This window comes from Andrographis paniculata, unplaced genomic scaffold (assembly GCF_009805555.1).
Source record: "Andrographis paniculata isolate CXL003 unplaced genomic scaffold, ASM980555v1 Contig64END, whole genome shotgun sequence".
Taxonomy (NCBI): Eukaryota; Viridiplantae; Streptophyta; class Magnoliopsida; order Lamiales; family Acanthaceae; genus Andrographis; species Andrographis paniculata.
The window spans coordinates 2,297,690-2,322,949 of NW_026137600.1; the positions used below are offsets into that span (position 1 = coordinate 2,297,690).

A 25,260-nucleotide genomic window follows, 5' to 3' on the forward strand; every position below is an offset into this window, starting at 1 on the left:
AAGAAGAGAATTTCCGGAGGAAGTTGCCGGAGTTGGCTGGAAATCTCTGCCGGAGGAGGGAGACGCTGCTTTCCGCTGCCTTGCTACTGCCGGGCCGCCGTCTGGGTTTGGCCTCCGGAAGAAGCCTGAACATGGAGTATTCAATTTAATCATAATCACCCTATTTTTAGGCTTGATGTTGTTTTTTAGTTTTTGTTAATTTTCCTTTTTTTTTTTTTGTTTTTTTGGGCACTTAGTTGTTGATTTTTGTTGTTTGAAAAATTAGTATAAAAACACAACAGTGGTATCAGAGCAAAATCTGTCAAACCATCAAGTTCGGGCAGAATCTTCGGGTAACTCGATAGTTGGTAATAGATCGATTTTGGTAAAAGGCTAAACCCTTTCATTTTTTAATTCTTGGTGAATCTGCTGATTGCATATTGGATTAATATCTTAGTGAATCTGCTCATTGCAAATATTGATTGTGTAATCTTGAAAATCTTGTTTTCTTTTTTGTGGCTCTAGATTGTGTTTGATTGCTAGTGTGGTAATTGGTTGGACTGTGTTTTTGTGTGTACAAATATTTTCTTTTAAATGACTGCTTCTATGGATACTTATTTTAATATTCAGCCGTTTGATGGGAAAATAAATTTCACTATTTGGAAACAAAGAATGAAAAGTATTTTAATTACTCAAAAACTTTCCCGAGCAATAGATGATACATTTTGTGATGATACACCTATGGAAAAACGTGTTGAAATGGATGAATGTGCATGTGCGTGTATTGTGTTGCATTTAACTGACAATGTGATTATGAGTTTTTTTAGTGCAAAACAATTGTTAGAGAAGTTAGATGCATTGTACATAGAAGTAACTTTGTCAAATAAATTGTTTTTGCTTGAAAATTTTTTCCAATTCAAACTAGCACTAAGAAGAGTGTTGATGAGAATATAGATGTCTTTACTAAACTAATTTAAGATATAAAGTTGAGTGAAAATCAATAAATTGATGTATATTCTCCGATTGAGCTTTTGAATGTCATTCTTGATTCCTATACTGATGTTAAATCTACAATTAAATATGGTAGAGATACATTACTTAGATATAGTAATTAATGGTTTAAAAAGTAAGAAATTAGATTTAGTAGCTAATAAATCAATTGGAAACTCAAGTGGCGAATTTATGCATGTAAAATGTAGAGCTTTCAATAGGAATAACTAAAACAACCATAAAGATAATCAATTATCGAATAACAATAAAAAGAAAAATAAAGAAAAGAATTATAAACCATTGCCTAGGAAATATTATGGTTGTGGTGGAGTAGACCATTATATTAAAGAATGTCATAGTGTTGCTAATAAAGGTCGAGTAAATAACACAAATCAAATAATTGAATTCAATGATCAATAAAATATGGTTTTGTGTAGTCAAACTTTAGGTGATGTATATTGATTGAGTTTTGATTGTTCTTTTCTTACCTTTAGTTGTGAATGTTGTAAAAGGATTACTCTTAAAAATTGGCATTTTGGCTTCTTTTCTTGTTAGAAACAAGTGCCGGATTTTTATTTTTATTTATTTATTTTTTTTTTCTGCTGAAAATTCTGCTGAGTAAAATTATGTGCATTTTTTTTTTTTAATAAAACCTGTGCAGATTTTTTTTTTTTTAAAAAAAATAAAATTAGTATTGTTATTTTTCTTCTTTGTGTGAAAAGAATAAAAAATGGAGTTTTGCATCCTTGATTGTTTGTTGTTCCATGTATGATTGCTTGCTGCTTTTTTGTTTCATTGTTTGTGTTTTGTGTTTGTATTTTCTAGATTAAGTAAATTATCTATGTTGTTAGTTTCCCGGGAATATCTAATTGTTTGTGTAACTTCATGTTAGTTTTCTAGTGTTTGTTTAGGTTTTGTGATATATTTTGTTTCTCTTTACGATAATGTGTGCAAACCTATATTCTTAACTACTTTGTGATCGACGTCGAATTTCTTGATGTAATATATGTTAGTCTTTATGTTTCTATGTATTCAAGCATGTGATAGAATTAATTAGTATAAGCCGTTCGCTATATTTTTCTTAGTGTTGTCATGATATGTATATGCTTTGCGATTAGTTCTAAGATGGAGTTCGCATTTTTTTTTTTTCCAATATTGTCTATTTTTCTGAATGAGCTATTATTTTGTACAGGACCAAGTGTAGACTTTTCACGAAACCAAGTGTATTATAAGCAAATTTGCCAAAAATATTATATCAAATAATTGTTCTCGATCACCTCCAGAACAATGCACTTGCAAAGGATCTTCAGCAAATTAGCAATGGAGGTCACATCTTTGTCGACGATCAGAACTCGCATCGGCTGCCATTTTTTTTCTCATAAAAGGAGCATCTCATCATTTAACACTCAATACTACATTACTCTCTGTGCAGCGCGGCCTTGCATGCCTTCTTTATATATAGGCTTCATTGACCAGCGTTATTTGATAAAATAATTTTAGTGTAAAGTAAGTGTATATTTTTTCGTGTCTCAATTCAAAGTAATTTTTTTTACCATTTTCGTTTATCCTACTTCAAAGTATCTACTTTTTATTTTAGAAAAAATAATTATACGCTAATACTAAAATATCCTAATTTTTACTTAAATTATAAATATAACGTTACATATACAATATAAGTGACAAAAAATGTCAAAAACTCTTACACGATTTCCCTAACTTTCAATTTCCGTTTATCCCACTTACTTTTTCACTTTCAAGAATTATACATTTTAATCTCATTTTAAATATTTTAATTTATAATTTTTTAAATTTTAATTAGACTAATTAGTTATCTTAATTTTAATTATAATTATTTTTATATACTATAATTTTTTATTAATAGATTCTTAATTATTTTTTAATTAGTATACATTCCTAAATATGTGTCTACTGTAAATGGGACATCATAGGACGAAAGGAGTATTATTTCTTAATCTATAGGAAAATCCCAAAAGACCCTGTTGAGTTAGTGACAGAGGAAGTATTATTTATGTTAGAATTTTAACTATTTGACTTTTTATAATTTTTTGACTCATTAATTTTTAAATGCATTAGTAGTTAAATTTCAATCCATTCAATTTATCTATATGAGTGTCTCTATGTTTGAATTAAATAAATAAATAAAATGTTATTTCGGTTCCAATTGCCCATTGAAATAATTTTTTTATTATTATTGCTGATTTTATTAAATAAGATTAATTCTGATTTGTTTGAGGATCTAATTAAATTTGAAATACAGTAGCATGTATTTTTGGCAATCTGCATTTGTTTAAATTCGATTATAAATATTTATTATATTAAATTTATAGTTTATTTAGTGGTATATTTTGAATATAATCCGCTACATTTAATATTTTCTCGGACTACTTGATTATTTAAATAAGTCAATAAATTAATTAACAATAAATAATATAATATATTTTATGAATTGATTCTCTATTGTGTATATCAGTTAATTTCATATATTAGAAGATTGTGTGTGACTTAAGGCTGCTGATTGACTCAAAGGAAAGTCAGCTAGGGAGTAAGCAGTTATATGCATCTTTTTAATGATAATAGATCTTTTCGAATAAGCAGTATAGTTTGACACACTACTTTATTATCAATATTCGATTGTGAAAACAAGGTGAGTTAGCAATTTGTCAAAAGACAATTGTTGATTTTGCTCGGATTCCTAATTTATTTTATAAATTCACATACAAACATTCAATTATTTATAGACATTCAGTTGCTTATATGTATTCTTTATTTTTTATGAATCAAACTCGTATTTATTGAAAGCAACTCTGATTTTGATTTGGTTTGAGAAAATATAAATTGTAGACCAATCTACTTATACAGCGAAAATCATTGTTCACAAAAAGCAGTTGTTTGAGAAAATGTTTGTTAATTAAAGATAATATAATTATTGGTGTAAGAAAGTCCTTTATTATAAATGGAATAGACGTAAATTTAAGATTAATAATCAATATAAAATTTATTATAAATTATACAGAAAAAAAAAGCCATAATTGATGAAAATGTATACAATTCCAAAATATAATAGAAAACAAATTACATCTGAAAAATAGAATAAGAATACAAAACAAAGTTTTCTTCCCATTCGATAAGCTTGCCAGCAGACAACAGTGGTAATATCAATATCAATATTAATATCAAGATTCCTATTTCCATAATTCATGTACGGTAAAAAGATTATTGCCGAACCATTCGGGTTGGAGTTGGGATTGCACCTCATCACTATTAACGACGACTGAGCTGTCCAAAGGCTGATCCTGATTCTGATCATGACTATTTACAATAGTCTCCATCAAAGTATTATTATTTCGATTTTGCATGTTAGGATCATCCGTCGTCGGCGTCTGACCGTGAGGATAGCATGGTTGGTCTAGATCATTCATTAGTCTCTGACAAGATTCTTCCTCGAAGAAATGGTCTGGCAGACCAAGAAAATTTTCATCCAACTCAAGGGTCTTTGGGGCTGCAGGTTGCACTTGCAGCCGAGGACACGATGGCTCTGCAGTCGGCTGCTGATCCCATACATCATAATTAGTATTTGCGTTATTCTCTGTCGAATAATTCTTCTGCACATTAGAAGGAGAATCGCTCGGGATTTGGACTTGGGGGCAGTCGTCTTTGGTGTAGGACGGGGAAGCATCCGACCAAACATGACATGGCGCCATCTTATGACTACTTTGATTCATTAAATTCTGCTGCATCGGCATCGGCATCGCACTAGTAGTAGTACTGCAAGGTCGACCATTTAGGCCGATTTTAGTTACCGACAGAATATTCTCCGAAATTGAATAGACATTCCTTTTTTGTTCTCGTTGGAATGCAGGCTGAGGCTGAGGCTGACGCTGAATCATCTCCGAAGACTGTACCCTCTCAAAGTGATTGTGCTTCTTTCTTATCGCTTCTTTTCCGGCCTTCAATTTGAGGCGGTATTTCTGCAAATGGCTCGAGATATGTTGCCTTGTCAACCATGGTGTATTCATCGCCTTCTCTATTAACTTTGGTGTAGCGTCTGAATAACAAAAATAAATAAAACAAACCAAAACCTAGTTAGTTAAATAATTGATAAAACCCATCCAATTAAATAAGATTTAATAATTAAGATGAACATGAATATGATATGAATGTACCATCGATTCCTCCGAGCTGTTCTATCACTTCACAGAACTTGTCGTGGAGCTCATCATTCCATAATACCCTCTCCTTCTTGGAGGAAGACTCTCCTTGTTCGTAACTACTTAATTCTCTGTCACTTCTTCTTCTCTTCGACGACGAGGAGGGACCTGCATGGTCGAATTCATGTCCATGCTGCTCTTCCGTCACCAATGTGGGCTGTTGCTGCTGCTGCTTTTGTTTCCCGATCACATATTGCCATAAGTATCTCGCTTGATTCTCCTCGATTGGCTTCGGGTAGTAAAATGAACAAATACCATCCACCATTTGGATCACCTTGCTTTCTGACCCATTGACGGACATCACTGCATATATACATAAATCAGTTGCATATGCAGTCCGACGTATCAAAATTAGGAGGTGATTGTATTAACTGAAATAATTGAGGAGACAGACGATACTTACTTATTACTCTGAGATTCATCACAGTTGCGACGTAGGCGAGAAAATTGCTAACATTGAGATCAGGAAGGTCCGCGTCACATATTATCAAGTCGAAATCTTTTTCTTTCTCCAGCCACTTCAACATCCCTTGCATTGAACTACACATGTTCACTGCACACATCTAACAGTTATTTCCACTGTCGAATTCGAAATTGGAAAACTTAAACAAAAAAATATTACTCTCTTCACCATTCAATTATGTTATCATTTCCTTGGTAAATCTCACAATGAATGTGGGACTTAGAAAGGAAATGAGAACAAAATTGGATGCAAACGGATTTGAGTAGAATTTACAATGAAAACAGAATTTGACCGCGAAGGAAGGTTGTACATCAAGAAGGATGTATTCTTACCTGAATAGTCATAATTGAGAAGATAATTTGACAGAACGTTCAAGGCAGTCAGATCCATGTCTACAATTAAGACTTTCACTGAGAAAGGGACGCAGTAATCCATATTCATATTTTGTGTTGTAAATCTTGCGTGAAGAACAAATGTTGACGTACGTGCTAATGTAAAAGAACTGTCCTTCTGTGTCTATATATATAGATATTAATTAGTAGTATTATTTTTTTAATGTCCTTCTGTGTGTATATATAGACACTGATTAGTAATATTATTTTTTTAATTTTAAAAAATTTAATATAGTAAATATTTGTAAAACACAAAGGCGGGAGAATGAGGTGTTTTGGATAGAATAAACCCTAATCTGAATTTAGTTAGTTACAAACAAACTAACTAAAAATAAATAGTAATAAATAAATAAAATTAGGGGGAAATTAGTTGTTGTTATTAAATAAATTATTGTTGGGTTATGATGATTTAATAATTGCATGCATACGACAAGAGACATGTCTACACCTTTAAACCTTCTTAAAATTATTAAATTATAATATGGCAGTGATGTCTCTTTTGAGTCGATGCTCGATATGCCTTGGAGCCCTAATTCGAATTAATTAACCACCAAATTCTTTACATAGCTGATCGAATTAATTAAGCCTGCCTTCGTCTTCAAGAATGACGTCTGTCCCTGCACATTGGCCGATTGAAGTGATCTTCTTTGTCCTCAAGAATAACATTTCCGGCATCGATAGACTTTTTCTAATTTCTGTGCCTACGATATAATGAATTGTTTCCGCTGCAGCTGCAATCTCTTGTTGCCGACATTGAAGAAGATGGTCTTTTTGCTGAGCAAAATACAGTTGGTAGTGCTCCGTTGTATCCATATCGCTCCCAAACATAAAATTACTTATATTCTCTCGAAGCCGCACCATTTTCACCCAACAAGGATTTTTTTTTTCTTCAACTATTTAAAAGAATTACATCCTGTCTTAATTTTTCTTCCAATAATTATTTTTATCCTCTTAACCACCACAAAAAGCCATCAAGTAAAGAGATAAACAAACTTACAAGTCACAAATTACAATACTAAGACCGGTAGGGGCCGCGCGAACGCAGGCCCCGGCTACCACAAATTATAACGCAGACTCGACCACTTTGGGCCGACCTTAGGCGAGTACCCCTCCCGAGTGCAATGGAGGTCACCAACCTAGGCCATGGACCTCGTTGATAGCCCATCGACCCCATTCAGGTAAGTATGTGCCTCAATACCCTCTCTTCTGATTATATAATTTTCTTTTTTGATTCTGATTGATTTCTCTCAGGACGTGGGATAGGAGACTAAATAATCTTGCCCTCTTCCTTAAATAAAAAACTCTTCCGGTTCGTGTTGCCGCTTCTTTCCTTTTCCAACCACATTCTCGCGTAAGTATTTCACTTCTTTCTCCTTGATTGGCTTGCGGAAAAAGTATACAGAATTATCGTAGATCAGGAAGGTTAGCATCGCATATCACCATGTCATATAATTGGCCGTGTCTTGTTTTTTCTAGGTAAAGCGACGCCTCTTCGCAAGAATTATATCCAACTCACGTATTCTATACATACGAAAGATCACATCTTACTATATTTCATACAAAATACTAAGCAAAATTAGTCATAACTCACATGTAATTTAAATAATCTACATAATTCTTTGTCATAATTTAAAAATTGCATGAAGTATCATCGTGAGATTGAACCGCCAACCTCAAGGATGTCAAATGAGTGATCAACCACTTGAGTTATAACTCCCTCCACCTGTGTAATATTTTCGAAAATACAAAAAATTTCGTACAATTTTTAGAAATTTTTTTCCAATATTTTCTAAAGCAGAAGAACTCTTATGTAATTTCTAAATTATAAGAGAAACCAAGTGTAGACTTTTCACGAAACCAAGTGTATTATAAGCAAATTTGCCAAAAATATTATATCAAATAATTGTTCTCGATCACCTCCAGAACAATGCACTTGCAAAGGATCTTCAGCAAATTAGCAATGGAGGTCACATCTTTGTCGACGATCAGAACTCGCATCGGCTGCCATTTTTTTTCTCATAAAAGGAGCATCTCATCATTTAACACTCAATACTACATTACTCTCTGTGCAGCGCGGCCTTTGCATGCCTTCTTTATATATAGGCTTCATTGACCAGCGTTATTTGATAAAATAATTTTTAGTGTAAAGTAAGTGTATATTTTTTTCGTGTCTCAATTCAAAGTAAATTTTTTTTACCATTTTCGTTTATCCTACTTCAAAGTATCTACTTTTTATTTTAGAAAAAATAATTATACGCTAATACTAAAATATCCTAATTTTTACTTAAATTATAAATATAACGTTACATATACAATATAAGTGACAAAAAATGTCAAAAACTCTTACACGATTTCCCTAACTTTCAATTTCCGTTTATCCCACTTACTTTTTCACTTTCAAGAATTATACATTTTAATCTCATTTTAAATATTTTAATTTATAATTTTTTAAATTTTAATTAGACTAATTAGTTATCTTAATTTTAATTTATAATTATTTTTATCATACTATAATTATTTTTATTAATAGATTCTTAATTATTTTTTAATTAGTATACATTCCTAAATATGTGTCTACTGTAAATGGGACATCATAGGACGAAAGGGAGTATTATTTCTTAATCTATAGGAAAATCCCAAAAGACCCTGTTGAGTTAGTGACAGAGGAAGTATTATTTTATGTTAGAATATTTAACTATTTGACTTTTTTATAATTTTTTGACTCATTAATTTTTAAATGCATTAGTAGTTAAATTTCAATCCATTCAATTTATCTATATGAGTGTCTCTATGTTTGAATTAAATAAATAAATAAAATGTTATTTCGGTTCCAATTGCCCATTGAAATAATTTTTTTTATTATTATTGCTGATTTTATTAAATAAGATTAATTCTGATTTGTTTGAGGATCTAATTAAATTTGAAATACAGTAGCATGTATTTTTGGCAATCTGCATTTGTTTAAATTCGATTATAAATATTTATTATATTAAATTTATAGTTTATTTTAGTGGTATATTTTGAATATAATTCCGCTACATTTAATATTTTCTCGGACTACTTGATTATTTAAATAAGTCAATAAATTAATTAACAATAAATAATATAATATATTTTATGAATTGATTCTCTATTGTGTATATCAGTTAATTTCATATATTAGAAGATTGTGTGTGACTTAAGGCTGCTGATTGACTCAAAGGAAAGTCAGCTAGGGAGTAAGCAGTTATATGCATCTTTTTAATGATAATAGATCTTTTCGAATAAGCAGTATAGTTTGACACACTACTTTATTATCAATATTCGATTGTGAAAACAAGGTGAGTTAGCAATTTGTCAAAAGACAATTGTTGATTTTGCTCGGATTCCTAATTTATTTTATAAATTCACATACAAACATTCAATTATTTATAGACATTCAGTTGCTTATATGTATTCTTTATTTTTTATGAATCAAACTCGTATTTATTGAAAGCAACTCTGATTTTGATTTGGTTTGAGAAAATATAAATTGTAGACCAATCTACTTATACAGCGAAAATCATTGTTCACAAAAAGCAGTTGTTTGAGAAAATGTTTGTTAAATTAAAGATAATATAATTATTGGTGTAAGAAAGTCCTTTATTATAAATGGAATAGACGTAAATTTAAGATTAATAATCAATATAAAATTTATTATAAATTATACAGAAAAAAAAAGCCATAATTGATGAAAATGTATACAATTCCAAAAATATAATAGAAAACAAATTACATCTGAAAAATAGAATAAGAATACAAAACAAAGTTTTCTTCCCATTCGATAAGCTTGCCAGCAGACAACAGTGGTAATATCAATATCAATATTAATATCAAGATTCCTATTTCCATAATTCATGTACGGTAAAAAAGATTATTGCCGAACCATTCGGGTTGGAGTTGGGATTGCACCTCATCACTATTAACGACGACTGAGCTGTCCAAAGGCTGATCCTGATTCTGATCATGACTATTTACAATAGTCTCCATCAAAGTATTATTATTTCGATTTTGCATGTTAGGATCATCCGTCGTCGGCGTCTGACCGTGAGGATAGCATGGTTGGTCTAGATCATTCATTAGTCTCTGACAAGATTCTTCCTCGAAGAAATGGTCTGGCAGACCAAGAAAATTTTCATCCAACTCAAGGGTCTTTGGGGCTGCAGGTTGCACTTGCAGCCGAGGACACGATGGCTCTGCAGTCGGCTGCTGATCCCATACATCATAATTAGTATTTGCGTTATTCTCTGTCGAATAATTCTTCTGCACATTAGAAGGAGAATCGCTCGGGATTTGGACTTGGGGGCAGTCGTCTTTGGTGTAGGACGGGGAAGCATCCGACCAAACATGACATGGCGCCATCTTATGACTACTTTGATTCATTAAATTCTGCTGCATCGGCATCGGCATCGCACTAGTAGTAGTACTGCAAGGTCGACCATTTAGGCCGATTTTAGTTACCGACAGAATATTCTCCGAAATTGAATAGACATTCCTTTTTTGTTCTCGTTGGAATGCAGGCTGAGGCTGAGGCTGACGCTGAATCATCTCCGAAGACTGTACCCTCTCAAAGTGATTGTGCTTCTTTCTTATCGCTTCTTTTCCGGCCTTCAATTTGAGGCGGTATTTCTGCAAATGGCTCGAGATATGTTGCCTTGTCAACCATGGTGTATTCATCGCCTTCTCTATTAACTTTGGTGTAGCGTCTGAATAACAAAAATAAATAAAACAAACCAAAACCTAGTTAGTTAAATAATTGATAAAACCCATCCAATTAAATAAGATTTAATAATTAAGATGAACATGAATATGATATGAATGTACCATCGATTCCTCCGAGCTGTTCTATCACTTCACAGAACTTGTCGTGGAGCTCATCATTCCATAATACCCTCTCCTTCTTGGAGGAAGACTCTCCTTGTTCGTAACTACTTAATTCTCTGTCACTTCTTCTTCTCTTCGACGACGAGGAGGGACCTGCATGGTCGAATTCATGTCCATGCTGCTCTTCCGTCACCAATGTGGGCTGTTGCTGCTGCTGCTTTTGTTTCCCGATCACATATTGCCATAAGTATCTCGCTTGATTCTCCTCGATTGGCTTCGGGTAGTAAAATGAACAAATACCATCCACCATTTGGATCACCTTGCTTTCTGACCCATTGACGGACATCACTGCATATATACATAAATCAGTTGCATATGCAGTCCGACGTATCAAAATTAGGAGGTGATTGTATTAACTGAAATAATTGAGGAGACAGACGATACTTACTTATTACTCTGAGATTCATCACAGTTGCGACGTAGGCGAGAAAATTGCTAACATTGAGATCAGGAAGGTCCGCGTCACATATTATCAAGTCGAAATCTTTTTCTTTCTCCAGCCACTTCAACATCCCTTGCATTGAACTACACATGTTCACTGCACACATCTAACAGTTATTTCCACTGTCGAATTCGAAATTGGAAAACTTAAACAAAAAAATATTACTCTCTTCACCATTCAATTATGTTATCATTTCCTTGGTAAATCTCACAATGAATGTGGGACTTAGAAAGGAAATGAGAACAAAATTGGATGCAAACGGATTTGAGTAGAATTTACAATGAAAACAGAATTTGACCGCGAAGGAAGGTTGTACATCAAGAAGGATGTATTCTTACCTGAATAGTCATAATTGAGAAGATAATTTGACAGAACGTTCAAGGCAGTCAGATCCATGTCTACAATTAAGACTTTCACTGAGAAAGGGACGCAGTAATCCATATTCATATTTTGTGTTGTAAATCTTGCGTGAAGAACAAATGTTGACGTACGTGCTAATGTAAAAGAACTGTCCTTCTGTGTCTATATATATAGATATTAATTAGTAGTATTATTTTTTTAATGTCCTTCTGTGTGTATATATAGACACTGATTAGTAATATTATTTTTTTAATTTTAAAAAATTTAATATAGTAAATATTTGTAAAACACAAAGGCGGGAGAATGAGGTGTTTTGGATAGAATAAACCCTAATCTGAATTTAGTTAGTTACAAACAAACTAACTAAAAATAAATAGTAATAAATAAATAAAATTAGGGGGAAATTAGTTGTTGTTATTAAATAAATTATTGTTGGGTTATGATGATTTAATAATTGCATGCATACGACAAGAGACATGTCTACACCTTTAAACCTTCTTAAAATTATTAAATTATAATATGGCAGTGATGTCTCTTTTGAGTCGATGCTCGATATGCCTTGGAGCCCTAATTCGAATTAATTAACCACCAAATTCTTTACATAGCTGATCGAATTAATTAAGCCTGCCTTCGTCTTCAAGAATGACGTCTGTCCCTGCACATTGGCCGATTGAAGTGATCTTCTTTGTCCTCAAGAATAACATTTCCGGCATCGATAGACTTTTTCTAATTTCTGTGCCTACGATATAATGAATTGTTTCCGCTGCAGCTGCAATCTCTTGTTGCCGACATTGAAGAAGATGGTCTTTTTGCTGAGCAAAATACAGTTGGTAGTGCTCCGTTGTATCCATATCGCTCCCAAACATAAAATTACTTATATTCTCTCGAAGCCGCACCATTTTCACCCAACAAGGATTTTTTTTTTCTTCAACTATTTAAAAGAATTACATCCTGTCTTAATTTTTCTTCCAATAATTATTTTTATCCTCTTAACCACCACAAAAAGCCATCAAGTAAAGAGATAAACAAACTTACAAGTCACAAATTACAATACTAAGACCGGTAGGGGCCGCGCGAACGCAGGCCCCGGCTACCACAAATTATAACGCAGACTCGACCACTTTGGGCCGACCTTAGGCGAGTACCCCTCCCGAGTGCAATGGAGGTCACCAACCTAGGCCATGGACCTCGTTGATAGCCCATCGACCCCATTCAGGTAAGTATGTGCCTCAATACCCTCTCTTCTGATTATATAATTTTCTTTTTTGATTCTGATTGATTTCTCTCAGGACGTGGGATAGGAGACTAAATAATCTTGCCCTCTTCCTTAAATAAAAAACTCTTCCGGTTCGTGTTGCCGCTTCTTTCCTTTTCCAACCACATTCTCGCGTAAGTATTTCACTTCTTTCTCCTTGATTGGCTTGCGGAAAAAGTATACAGAATTATCGTAGATCAGGAAGGTTAGCATCGCATATCACCATGTCATATAATTGGCCGTGTCTTGTTTTTTCTAGGTAAAGCGACGCCTCTTCGCAAGAATTATATCCAACTCACGTATTCTATACATACGAAAGATCACATCTTACTATATTTCATACAAAATACTAAGCAAAATTAGTCATAACTCACATGTAATTTAAATAATCTACATAATTCTTTGTCATAATTTAAAAATTGCATGAAGTATCATCGTGAGATTGAACCGCCAACCTCAAGGATGTCAAATGAGTGATCAACCACTTGAGTTATAACTCCCTCCACCTGTGTAATATTTTCGAAAATACAAAAAATTTCGTACAATTTTTAGAAATTTTTTTCCAATATTTTCTAAAGCAGAAGAACTCTTATGTAATTTCTAAATTATAAGAGAAACCAAGTGTAGACTTTTCACGAAACCAAGTGTATTATAAGCAAATTTGCCAAAAATATTATATCAAATAATTGTTCTCGATCACCTCCAGAACAATGCACTTGCAAAGGATCTTCAGCAAATTAGCAATGGAGGTCACATCTTTGTCGACGATCAGAACTCGCATCGGCTGCCATTTTTTTTCTCATAAAAGGAGCATCTCATCATTTAACACTCAATACTACATTACTCTCTGTGCAGCGCGGCCTTTGCATGCCTTCTTTATATATAGGCTTCATTGACCAGCGTTATTTGATAAAATAATTTTTAGTGTAAAGTAAGTGTATATTTTTTTCGTGTCTCAATTCAAAGTAAATTTTTTTTACCATTTTCGTTTATCCTACTTCAAAGTATCTACTTTTTATTTTAGAAAAAATAATTATACGCTAATACTAAAATATCCTAATTTTTACTTAAATTATAAATATAACGTTACATATACAATATAAGTGACAAAAAATGTCAAAAACTCTTACACGATTTCCCTAACTTTCAATTTCCGTTTATCCCACTTACTTTTTCACTTTCAAGAATTATACATTTTAATCTCATTTTAAATATTTTAATTTATAATTTTTTAAATTTTAATTAGACTAATTAGTTATCTTAATTTTAATTTATAATTATTTTTATCATACTATAATTATTTTTATTAATAGATTCTTAATTATTTTTTAATTAGTATACATTCCTAAATATGTGTCTACTGTAAATGGGACATCATAGGACGAAAGGGAGTATTATTTCTTAATCTATAGGAAAATCCCAAAAGACCCTGTTGAGTTAGTGACAGAGGAAGTATTATTTTATGTTAGAATATTTAACTATTTGACTTTTTTATAATTTTTTGACTCATTAATTTTTAAATGCATTAGTAGTTAAATTTCAATCCATTCAATTTATCTATATGAGTGTCTCTATGTTTGAATTAAATAAATAAATAAAATGTTATTTCGGTTCCAATTGCCCATTGAAATAATTTTTTTTATTATTATTGCTGATTTTATTAAATAAGATTAATTCTGATTTGTTTGAGGATCTAATTAAATTTGAAATACAGTAGCATGTATTTTTGGCAATCTGCATTTGTTTAAATTCGATTATAAATATTTATTATATTAAATTTATAGTTTATTTTAGTGGTATATTTTGAATATAATTCCGCTACATTTAATATTTTCTCGGACTACTTGATTATTTAAATAAGTCAATAAATTAATTAACAATAAATAATATAATATATTTTATGAATTGATTCTCTATTGTGTATATCAGTTAATTTCATATATTAGAAGATTGTGTGTGACTTAAGGCTGCTGATTGACTCAAAGGAAAGTCAGCTAGGGAGTAAGCAGTTATATGCATCTTTTTAATGATAATAGATCTTTTCGAATAAGCAGTATAGTTTGACACACTACTTTATTATCAATATTCGATTGTGAAAACAAGGTGAGTTAGCAATTTGTCAAAAGACAATTGTTGATTTTGCTCGGATTCCTAATTTATTTTATAAATTCACATACAAACATTCAATTATTTATAGACATTCAGTTGCTTATATGTATTCTTTATTTTTTATGAATCAAACTCGTATTTATTGAAAGCAACTCTGATTTTGATTTGGTTTGAGAAAATATAAATTGTAGACCAATCTACTTATACAGCGAAAATCATTGTTCACAAAAAGCAGTTGTTTGAGAAAATGTTTGTTAAATTAAAGATAATATAATTATTGGTGTAAGAAAGTCCTTTATTATAAATGGAATAGACGTAAATTTAAGATTAATAATCAATATAAAATTTATTATAAATTATACAGAAAAAAAAAGCCATAATTGATGAAAATGTATACAATTCCAAAAATATAATAGAAAACAAATTACATCTGAAAAATAGAATAAGAATACAAAACAAAGTTTTCTTCCCATTCGATAAGCTTGCCAGCAGACAACAGTGGTAATATCAATATCAATATTAATATCAAGATTCCTATTTCCATAATTCATGTACGGTAAAAAAGATTATTGCCGAACCATTCGGGTTGGAGTTGGGATTGCACCTCATCACTATTAACGACGACTGAGCTGTCCAAAGGCTGATCCTGATTCTGATCATGACTATTTACAATAGTCTCCATCAAAGTATTATTATTTCGATTTTGCATGTTAGGATCATCCGTCGTCGGCGTCTGACCGTGAGGATAGCATGGTTGGTCTAGATCATTCATTAGTCTCTGACAAGATTCTTCCTCGAAGAAATGGTCTGGCAGACCAAGAAAATTTTCATCCAACTCAAGGGTCTTTGGGGCTGCAGGTTGCACTTGCAGCCGAGGACACGATGGCTCTGCAGTCGGCTGCTGATCCCATACATCATAATTAGTATTTGCGTTATTCTCTGTCGAATAATTCTTCTGCACATTAGAAGGAGAATCGCTCGGGATTTGGACTTGGGGGCAGTCGTCTTTGGTGTAGGACGGGGAAGCATCCGACCAAACATGACATGGCGCCATCTTATGACTACTTTGATTCATTAAATTCTGCTGCATCGGCATCGGCATCGCACTAGTAGTAGTACTGCAAGGTCGACCATTTAGGCCGATTTTAGTTACCGACAGAATATTCTCCGAAATTGAATAGACATTCCTTTTTTGTTCTCGTTGGAATGCAGGCTGAGGCTGAGGCTGACGCTGAATCATCTCCGAAGACTGTACCCTCTCAAAGTGATTGTGCTTCTTTCTTATCGCTTCTTTTCCGGCCTTCAATTTGAGGCGGTATTTCTGCAAATGGCTCGAGATATGTTGCCTTGTCAACCATGGTGTATTCATCGCCTTCTCTATTAACTTTGGTGTAGCGTCTGAATAACAAAAATAAATAAAACAAACCAAAACCTAGTTAGTTAAATAATTGATAAAACCCATCCAATTAAATAAGATTTAATAATTAAGATGAACATGAATATGATATGAATGTACCATCGATTCCTCCGAGCTGTTCTATCACTTCACAGAACTTGTCGTGGAGCTCATCATTCCATAATACCCTCTCCTTCTTGGAGGAAGACTCTCCTTGTTCGTAACTACTTAATTCTCTGTCACTTCTTCTTCTCTTCGACGACGAGGAGGGACCTGCATGGTCGAATTCATGTCCATGCTGCTCTTCCGTCACCAATGTGGGCTGTTGCTGCTGCTGCTTTTGTTTCCCGATCACATATTGCCATAAGTATCTCGCTTGATTCTCCTCGATTGGCTTCGGGTAGTAAAATGAACAAATACCATCCACCATTTGGATCACCTTGCTTTCTGACCCATTGACGGACATCACTGCATATATACATAAATCAGTTGCATATGCAGTCCGACGTATCAAAATTAGGAGGTGATTGTATTAACTGAAATAATTGAGGAGACAGACGATACTTACTTATTACTCTGAGATTCATCACAGTTGCGACGTAGGCGAGAAAATTGCTAACATTGAGATCAGGAAGGTCCGCGTCACATATTATCAAGTCGAAATCTTTTTCTTTCTCCAGCCACTTCAACATCCCTTGCATTGAACTACACATGTTCACTGCACACATCTAACAGTTATTTCCACTGTCGAATTCGAAATTGGAAAACTTAAACAAAAAAATATTACTCTCTTCACCATTCAATTATGTTATCATTTCCTTGGTAAATCTCACAATGAATGTGGGACTTAGAAAGGAAATGAGAACAAAATTGGATGCAAACGGATTTGAGTAGAATTTACAATGAAAACAGAATTTGACCGCGAAGGAAGGTTGTACATCAAGAAGGATGTATTCTTACCTGAATAGTCATAATTGAGAAGATAATTTGACAGAACGTTCAAGGCAGTCAGATCCATGTCTACAATTAAGACTTTCACTGAGAAAGGGACGCAGTAATCCATATTCATATTTTGTGTTGTAAATCTTGCGTGAAGAACAAATGTTGACGTACGTGCTAATGTAAAAGAACTGTCCTTCTGTGTCTATATATATAGATATTAATTAGTAGTATTATTTTTTTAATGTCCTTCTGTGTGTATATATAGACACTGATTAGTAATATTATTTTTTTAATTTTAAAAAATTTAATATAGTAAATATTTGTAAAACACAAAGGCGGGAGAATGAGGTGTTTTGGATAGAATAAACCCTAATCTGAATTTAGTTAGTTACAAACAAACTAACTAAAAATAAATAGTAATAAATAAATAAAATTAGGGGGAAATTAGTTGTTGTTATTAAATAAATTATTGTTGGGTTATGATGATTTAATAATTGCATGCATACGACAAGAGACATGTCTACACCTTTAAACCTTCTTAAAATTATTAAATTATAATATGGCAGTGATGTCTCTTTTGAGTCGATGCTCGATATGCCTTGGAGCCCTAATTCGAATTAATTAACCACCAAATTCTTTACATAGCTGATCGAATTAATTAAGCCTGCCTTCGTCTTCAAGAATGACGTCTGTCCCTGCACATTGGCCGATTGAAGTGATCTTCTTTGTCCTCAAGAATAACATTTCCGGCATCGATAGACTTTTTCTAATTTCTGTGCCTACGATATAATGAATTGTTTCCGCTGCAGCTGCAATCTCTTGTTGCCGACATTGAAGAAGATGGTCTTTTTGCTGAGCAAAATACAGTTGGTAGTGCTCCGTTGTATCCATATCGCTCCCAAACATAAAATTACTTATATTCTCTCGAAGCCGCACCATTTTCACCCAACAAGGATTTTTTTTTTCTTCAACTATTTAAAAGAATTACATCCTGTCTTAATTTTTCTTCCAATAATTATTTTTATCCTCTTAACCACCACAAAAAGCCATCAAGTAAAGAGATAAACAAACTTACAAGTCACAAATTACAATACTAAGACCGGTAGGGGCCGCGCGAACGCAGGCCCCGGCTACCACAAATTATAACGCAGACTCGACCACTTTGGGCCGACCTTAGGCGAGTACCCCTCCCGAGTGCAATGGAGGTCACCAACCTAGGCCATGGACCTCGTTGATAGCCCATCGACCCCATTCAGGTAAGTATGTGCCTCAATACCCTCTCTTCTGATTATATAATTTTCTTTTTTGATTCTGATTGATTTCTCTCAGGACGTGGGATAGGAGACTAAATAATCTTGCCCTCTTCCTTAAATAAAAAACTCTTCCGGTTCGTGTTGCCGCTTCTTTCCTTTTCCAACCACATTCTCGCGTAAGTATTTCACTTCTTTCTCCTTGATTGGCTTGCGGAAAAAGTATACAGAATTATCGTAGATCAGGAAGGTTAGCATCGCATATCACCATGTCATATAATTGGCCGTGTCTTGTTTTTTCTAGGTAAAGCGACGCCTCTTCGCAAGAATTATATCCAACTCACGTATTCTATACATACGAAAGATCACATCTTACTATATTTCATACAAAATACTAAGCAAAATTAGTCATAACTCACATGTAATTTAAATAATCTACATAATTCTTTGTCATAATTTAAAAATTGCATGAAGTATCATCGTGAGATTGAACCGCCAACCTCAAGGATGTCAAATGAGTGATCAACCACTTGAGTTATAACTCCCTCCACCTGTGTAATATTTTCGAAAATACAAAAAATTTCGTACAATTTTTAGAAATTTTTTTCCAATATTTTCTAAAGCAGAAGAACTCTTATGTAATTTCTAAATTATAAGAGAAACCAAGTGTAGACTTTTCACGAAACCAAGTGTATTATAAGCAAATTTGCCAAAAATATTATATCAAATAATTGTTCTCGATCACCTCCAGAACAATGCACTTGCAAAGGATCTTCAGCAAATTAGCAATGGAGGTCACATCTTTGTCGACGATCAGAACTCGCATCGGCTGCCATTTTTTTTCTCATAAAAGGAGCATCTCATCATTTAACACTCAATACTACATTACTCTCTGTGCAGCGCGGCCTTTGCATGCCTTCTTTATATATAGGCTTCATTGACCAGCGTTATTTGATAAAATAATTTTTAGTGTAAAGTAAGTGTATATTTTTTTCGTGTCTCAATTCAAAGTAAATTTTTTTTACCATTTTCGTTTATCCTACTTCAAAGTATCTACTTTTTATTTTAGAAAAAATAATTATACGCTAATACTAAAATATCCTAATTTTTACTTAAATTATAAATATAACGTTACATATACAATATAAGTGACAAAAAATGTCAAAAACTCTTACACGATTTCCCTAACTTTCAATTTCCGTTTATCCCACTTACTTTTTCACTTTCAAGAATTATACATTTTAATCTCATTTTAAATATTTTAATTTATAATTTTTTAAATTTTAATTAGACTAATTAGTTATCTTAATTTTAATTTATAATTATTTTTATCATACTATAATTATTTTTATTAATAGATTCTTAATTATTTTTTAATTAGTATACATTCCTAAATATGTGTCTACTGTAAATGGGACATCATAGGACGAAAGGGAGTATTATTTCTTAATCTATAGGAAAATCCCAAAAGACCCTGTTGAGTTAGTGACAGAGGAAGTATTATTTTATGTTAGAATATTTAACTATTTGACTTTTTTATAATTTTTTGACTCATTAATTTTTAAATGCATTAGTAGTTAAATTTCAATCCATTCAATTTATCTATATGAGTGTCTCTATGTTTGAATTAAATAAATAAATAAAATGTTATTTCGGTTCCAATTGCCCATTGAAATAATTTTTTTTATTATTATTGCTGATTTTATTAAATAAGATTAATTCTGATTTGTTTGAGGATCTAATTAAATTTGAAATACAGTAGCATGTATTTTTGGCAATCTGCATTTGTTTAAATTCGATTATAAATATTTATTATATTAAATTTATAGTTTATTTTAGTGGTATATTTTGAATATAATTCCGCTACATTTAATATTTTCTCGGACTACTTGATTATTTAAATAAGTCAATAAATTAATTAACAATAAATAATATAATATATTTTATGAATTGATTCTCTATTGTGTATATCAGTTAATTTCATATATTAGAAGATTGTGTGTGACTTAAGGCTGCTGATTGACTCAAAGGAAAGTCAGCTAGGGAGTAAGCAGTTATATGCATCTTTTTAATGATAATAGATCTTTTCGAATAAGCAGTATAGTTTGACACACTACTTTATTATCAATATTCGATTGTGAAAACAAGGTGAGTTAGCAATTTGTCAAAAGACAATTGTTGATTTTGCTCGGATTCCTAATTTATTTTATAAATTCACATACAAACATTCAATTATTTATAGACATTCAGTTGCTTATATGTATTCTTTATTTTTTATGAATCAAACTCGTATTTATTGAAAGCAACTCTGATTTTGATTTGGTTTGAGAAAATATAAATTGTAGACCAATCTACTTATACAGCGAAAATCATTGTTCACAAAAAGCAGTTGTTTGAGAAAATGTTTGTTAAATTAAAGATAATATAATTATTGGTGTAAGAAAGTCCTTTATTATAAATGGAATAGACGTAAATTTAAGATTAATAATCAATATAAAATTTATTATAAATTATACAGAAAAAAAAAGCCATAATTGATGAAAATGTATACAATTCCAAAAATATAATAGAAAACAAATTACATCTGAAAAATAGAATAAGAATACAAAACAAAGTTTTCTTCCCATTCGATAAGCTTGCCAGCAGACAACAGTGGTAATATCAATATCAATATTAATATCAAGATTCCTATTTCCATAATTCATGTACGGTAAAAAAGATTATTGCCGAACCATTCGGGTTGGAGTTGGGATTGCACCTCATCACTATTAACGACGACTGAGCTGTCCAAAGGCTGATCCTGATTCTGATCATGACTATTTACAATAGTCTCCATCAAAGTATTATTATTTCGATTTTGCATGTTAGGATCATCCGTCGTCGGCGTCTGACCGTGAGGATAGCATGGTTGGTCTAGATCATTCATTAGTCTCTGACAAGATTCTTCCTCGAAGAAATGGTCTGGCAGACCAAGAAAATTTTCATCCAACTCAAGGGTCTTTGGGGCTGCAGGTTGCACTTGCAGCCGAGGACACGATGGCTCTGCAGTCGGCTGCTGATCCCATACATCATAATTAGTATTTGCGTTATTCTCTGTCGAATAATTCTTCTGCACATTAGAAGGAGAATCGCTCGGGATTTGGACTTGGGGGCAGTCGTCTTTGGTGTAGGACGGGGAAGCATCCGACCAAACATGACATGGCGCCATCTTATGACTACTTTGATTCATTAAATTCTGCTGCATCGGCATCGGCATCGCACTAGTAGTAGTACTGCAAGGTCGACCATTTAGGCCGATTTTAGTTACCGACAGAATATTCTCCGAAATTGAATAGACATTCCTTTTTTGTTCTCGTTGGAATGCAGGCTGAGGCTGAGGCTGACGCTGAATCATCTCCGAAGACTGTACCCTCTCAAAGTGATTGTGCTTCTTTCTTATCGCTTCTTTTCCGGCCTTCAATTTGAGGCGGTATTTCTGCAAATGGCTCGAGATATGTTGCCTTGTCAACCATGGTGTATTCATCGCCTTCTCTATTAACTTTGGTGTAGCGTCTGAATAACAAAAATAAATAAAACAAACCAAAACCTAGTTAGTTAAATAATTGATAAAACCCATCCAATTAAATAAGATTTAATAATTAAGATGAACATGAATATGATATGAATGTACCATCGATTCCTCCGAGCTGTTCTATCACTTCACAGAACTTGTCGTGGAGCTCATCATTCCATAATACCCTCTCCTTCTTGGAGGAAGACTCTCCTTGTTCGTAACTACTTAATTCTCTGTCACTTCTTCTTCTCTTCGACGACGAGGAGGGACCTGCATGGTCGAATTCATGTCCATGCTGCTCTTCCGTCACCAATGTGGGCTGTTGCTGCTGCTGCTTTTGTTTCCCGATCACATATTGCCATAAGTATCTCGCTTGATTCTCCTCGATTGGCTTCGGGTAGTAAAATGAACAAATACCATCCACCATTTGGATCACCTTGCTTTCTGACCCATTGACGGACATCACTGCATATATACATAAATCAGTTGCATATGCAGTCCGACGTATCAAAATTAGGAGGTGATTGTATTAACTGAAATAATTGAGGAGACAGACGATACTTACTTATTACTCTGAGATTCATCACAGTTGCGACGTAGGCGAGAAAATTGCTAACATTGAGATCAGGAAGGTCCGCGTCACATATTATCAAGTCGAAATCTTTTTCTTTCTCCAGCCACTTCAACATCCCTTGCATTGAACTACACATGTTCACTGCACACATCTAACAGTTATTTCCACTGTCGAATTCGAAATTGGAAAACTTAAACAAAAAAATATTACTCTCTTCACCATTCAATTATGTTATCATTTCCTTGGTAAATCTCACAATGAATGTGGGACTTAGAAAGGAAATGAGAACAAAATTGGATGCAAACGGATTTGAGTAGAATTTACAATGAAAACAGAATTTGACCGCGAAGGAAGGTTGTACATCAAGAAGGATGTATTCTTACCTGAATAGTCATAATTGAGAAGATAATTTGACAGAACGTTCAAGGCAGTCAGATCCATGTCTACAATTAAGACTTTCACTGAGAAAGGGACGCAGTAATCCATATTCATATTTTGTGTTGTAAATCTTGCGTGAAGAACAAATGTTGACGTACGTGCTAATGTAAAAGAACTGTCCTTCTGTGTCTATATATATAGATATTAATTAGTAGTATTATTTTTTTAATGTCCTTCTGTGTGTATATATAGACACTGATTAGTAATATTATTTTTTTAATTTTAAAAAATTTAATATAGTAAATATTTGTAAAACACAAAGGCGGGAGAATGAGGTGTTTTGGATAGAATAAACCCTAATCTGAATTTAGTTAGTTACAAACAAACTAACTAAAAATAAATAGTAATAAATAAATAAAATTAGGGGGAAATTAGTTGTTGTTATTAAATAAATTATTGTTGGGTTATGATGATTTAATAATTGCATGCATACGACAAGAGACATGTCTACACCTTTAAACCTTCTTAAAATTATTAAATTATAATATGGCAGTGATGTCTCTTTTGAGTCGATGCTCGATATGCCTTGGAGCCCTAATTCGAATTAATTAACCACCAAATTCTTTACATAGCTGATCGAATTAATTAAGCCTGCCTTCGTCTTCAAGAATGACGTCTGTCCCTGCACATTGGCCGATTGAAGTGATCTTCTTTGTCCTCAAGAATAACATTTCCGGCATCGATAGACTTTTTCTAATTTCTGTGCCTACGATATAATGAATTGTTTCCGCTGCAGCTGCAATCTCTTGTTGCCGACATTGAAGAAGATGGTCTTTTTGCTGAGCAAAATACAGTTGGTAGTGCTCCGTTGTATCCATATCGCTCCCAAACATAAAATTACTTATATTCTCTCGAAGCCGCACCATTTTCACCCAACAAGGATTTTTTTTTTTCTTCAACTATTTAAAAGAATTACATCCTGTCTTAATTTTTCTTTCAATAATTATTTTTATCCTCTTAACCACCACAAAAAGCCATCAAGTAAAGAGATAAACAAACTTACAAGTCACAAATTACAATACTAAGACCGGTAGGGGCCGCGCGAACGCAGGCCCCGGCTACCACAAATTATAACGCAGACTCGACCACTTTGGGCCGACCTTAGGCGAGTACCCCTCCCGAGTGCAATGGAGGTCACCAACCTAGGCCATGGACCTCGTTGATAGCCCATCGACCCCATTCAGGTAAGTATGTGCCTCAATACCCTCTCTTCTGATTATATAATTTTCTTTTTTGATTCTGATTGATTTCTCTCAGGACGTGGGATAGGAGACTAAATAATCTTGCCCTCTTCCTTAAATAAAAAACTCTTCCGGTTCGTGTTGCCGCTTCTTTCCTTTTCCAACCACATTCTCGCGTAAGTATTTCACTTCTTTCTCCTTGATTGGCTTGCGGAAAAAGTATACAGAATTATCGTAGATCAGGAAGGTTAGCATCGCATATCACCATGTCATATAATTGGCCGTGTCTTGTTTTTTCTAGGTAAAGCGACGCCTCTTCGCAAGAATTATATCCAACTCACGTATTCTATACATACGAAAGATCACATCTTACTATATTTCATACAAAATACTAAGCAAAATTAGTCATAACTCACATGTAATTTAAATAATCTACATAATTCTTTGTCATAATTTAAAAATTGCATGAAGTATCATCGTGAGATTGAACCGCCAACCTCAAGGATGTCAAATGAGTGATCAACCACTTGAGTTATAACTCCCTCCACCTGTGTAATATTTTCGAAAATACAAAAAATTTCGTACAATTTTTAGAAATTTTTTTCCAATATTTTCTAAAGCAGAAGAACTCTTATGTAATTTCTAAATTATAAGAGAAACCAAGTGTAGACTTTTCACGAAACCAAGTGTATTATAAGCAAATTTGCCAAAAATATTATATCAAATAATTGTTCTCGATCACCTCCAGAACAATGCACTTGCAAAGGATCTTCAGCAAATTAGCAATGGAGGTCACATCTTTGTC

The 25,260-nt window shown here is 33.0% G+C and overlaps 4 non-coding genes across 4 annotated transcripts; all 4 read right to left on the reverse strand.

The window, feature by feature from the left end:
* Positions 1–7,077: 7,077 nt before the first annotated feature.
* Positions 7,078–7,239, reverse strand: LOC127261938 (U1 spliceosomal RNA). The gene has a single exon (XR_007841031.1). It is a non-coding gene; the product is annotated as a U1 spliceosomal RNA (small nuclear RNA).
* A 5,580-nt stretch (positions 7,240–12,819) lies between these two features.
* LOC127261940 (U1 spliceosomal RNA) lies at positions 12,820–12,981 on the reverse strand. Its single transcript, XR_007841032.1, has one exon. It is a non-coding gene; the product is annotated as a U1 spliceosomal RNA (small nuclear RNA).
* A 5,580-nt stretch (positions 12,982–18,561) lies between these two features.
* Positions 18,562–18,723, reverse strand: LOC127261941 (U1 spliceosomal RNA). Its single transcript, XR_007841033.1, has one exon. It is a non-coding gene; the product is annotated as a U1 spliceosomal RNA (small nuclear RNA).
* A 5,581-nt stretch (positions 18,724–24,304) lies between these two features.
* On the reverse strand, positions 24,305–24,466 carry LOC127261942 (U1 spliceosomal RNA). Its single transcript, XR_007841034.1, has one exon. It is a non-coding gene; the product is annotated as a U1 spliceosomal RNA (small nuclear RNA).
* Between the last annotated feature and the right edge of the window lie 794 nt (positions 24,467–25,260).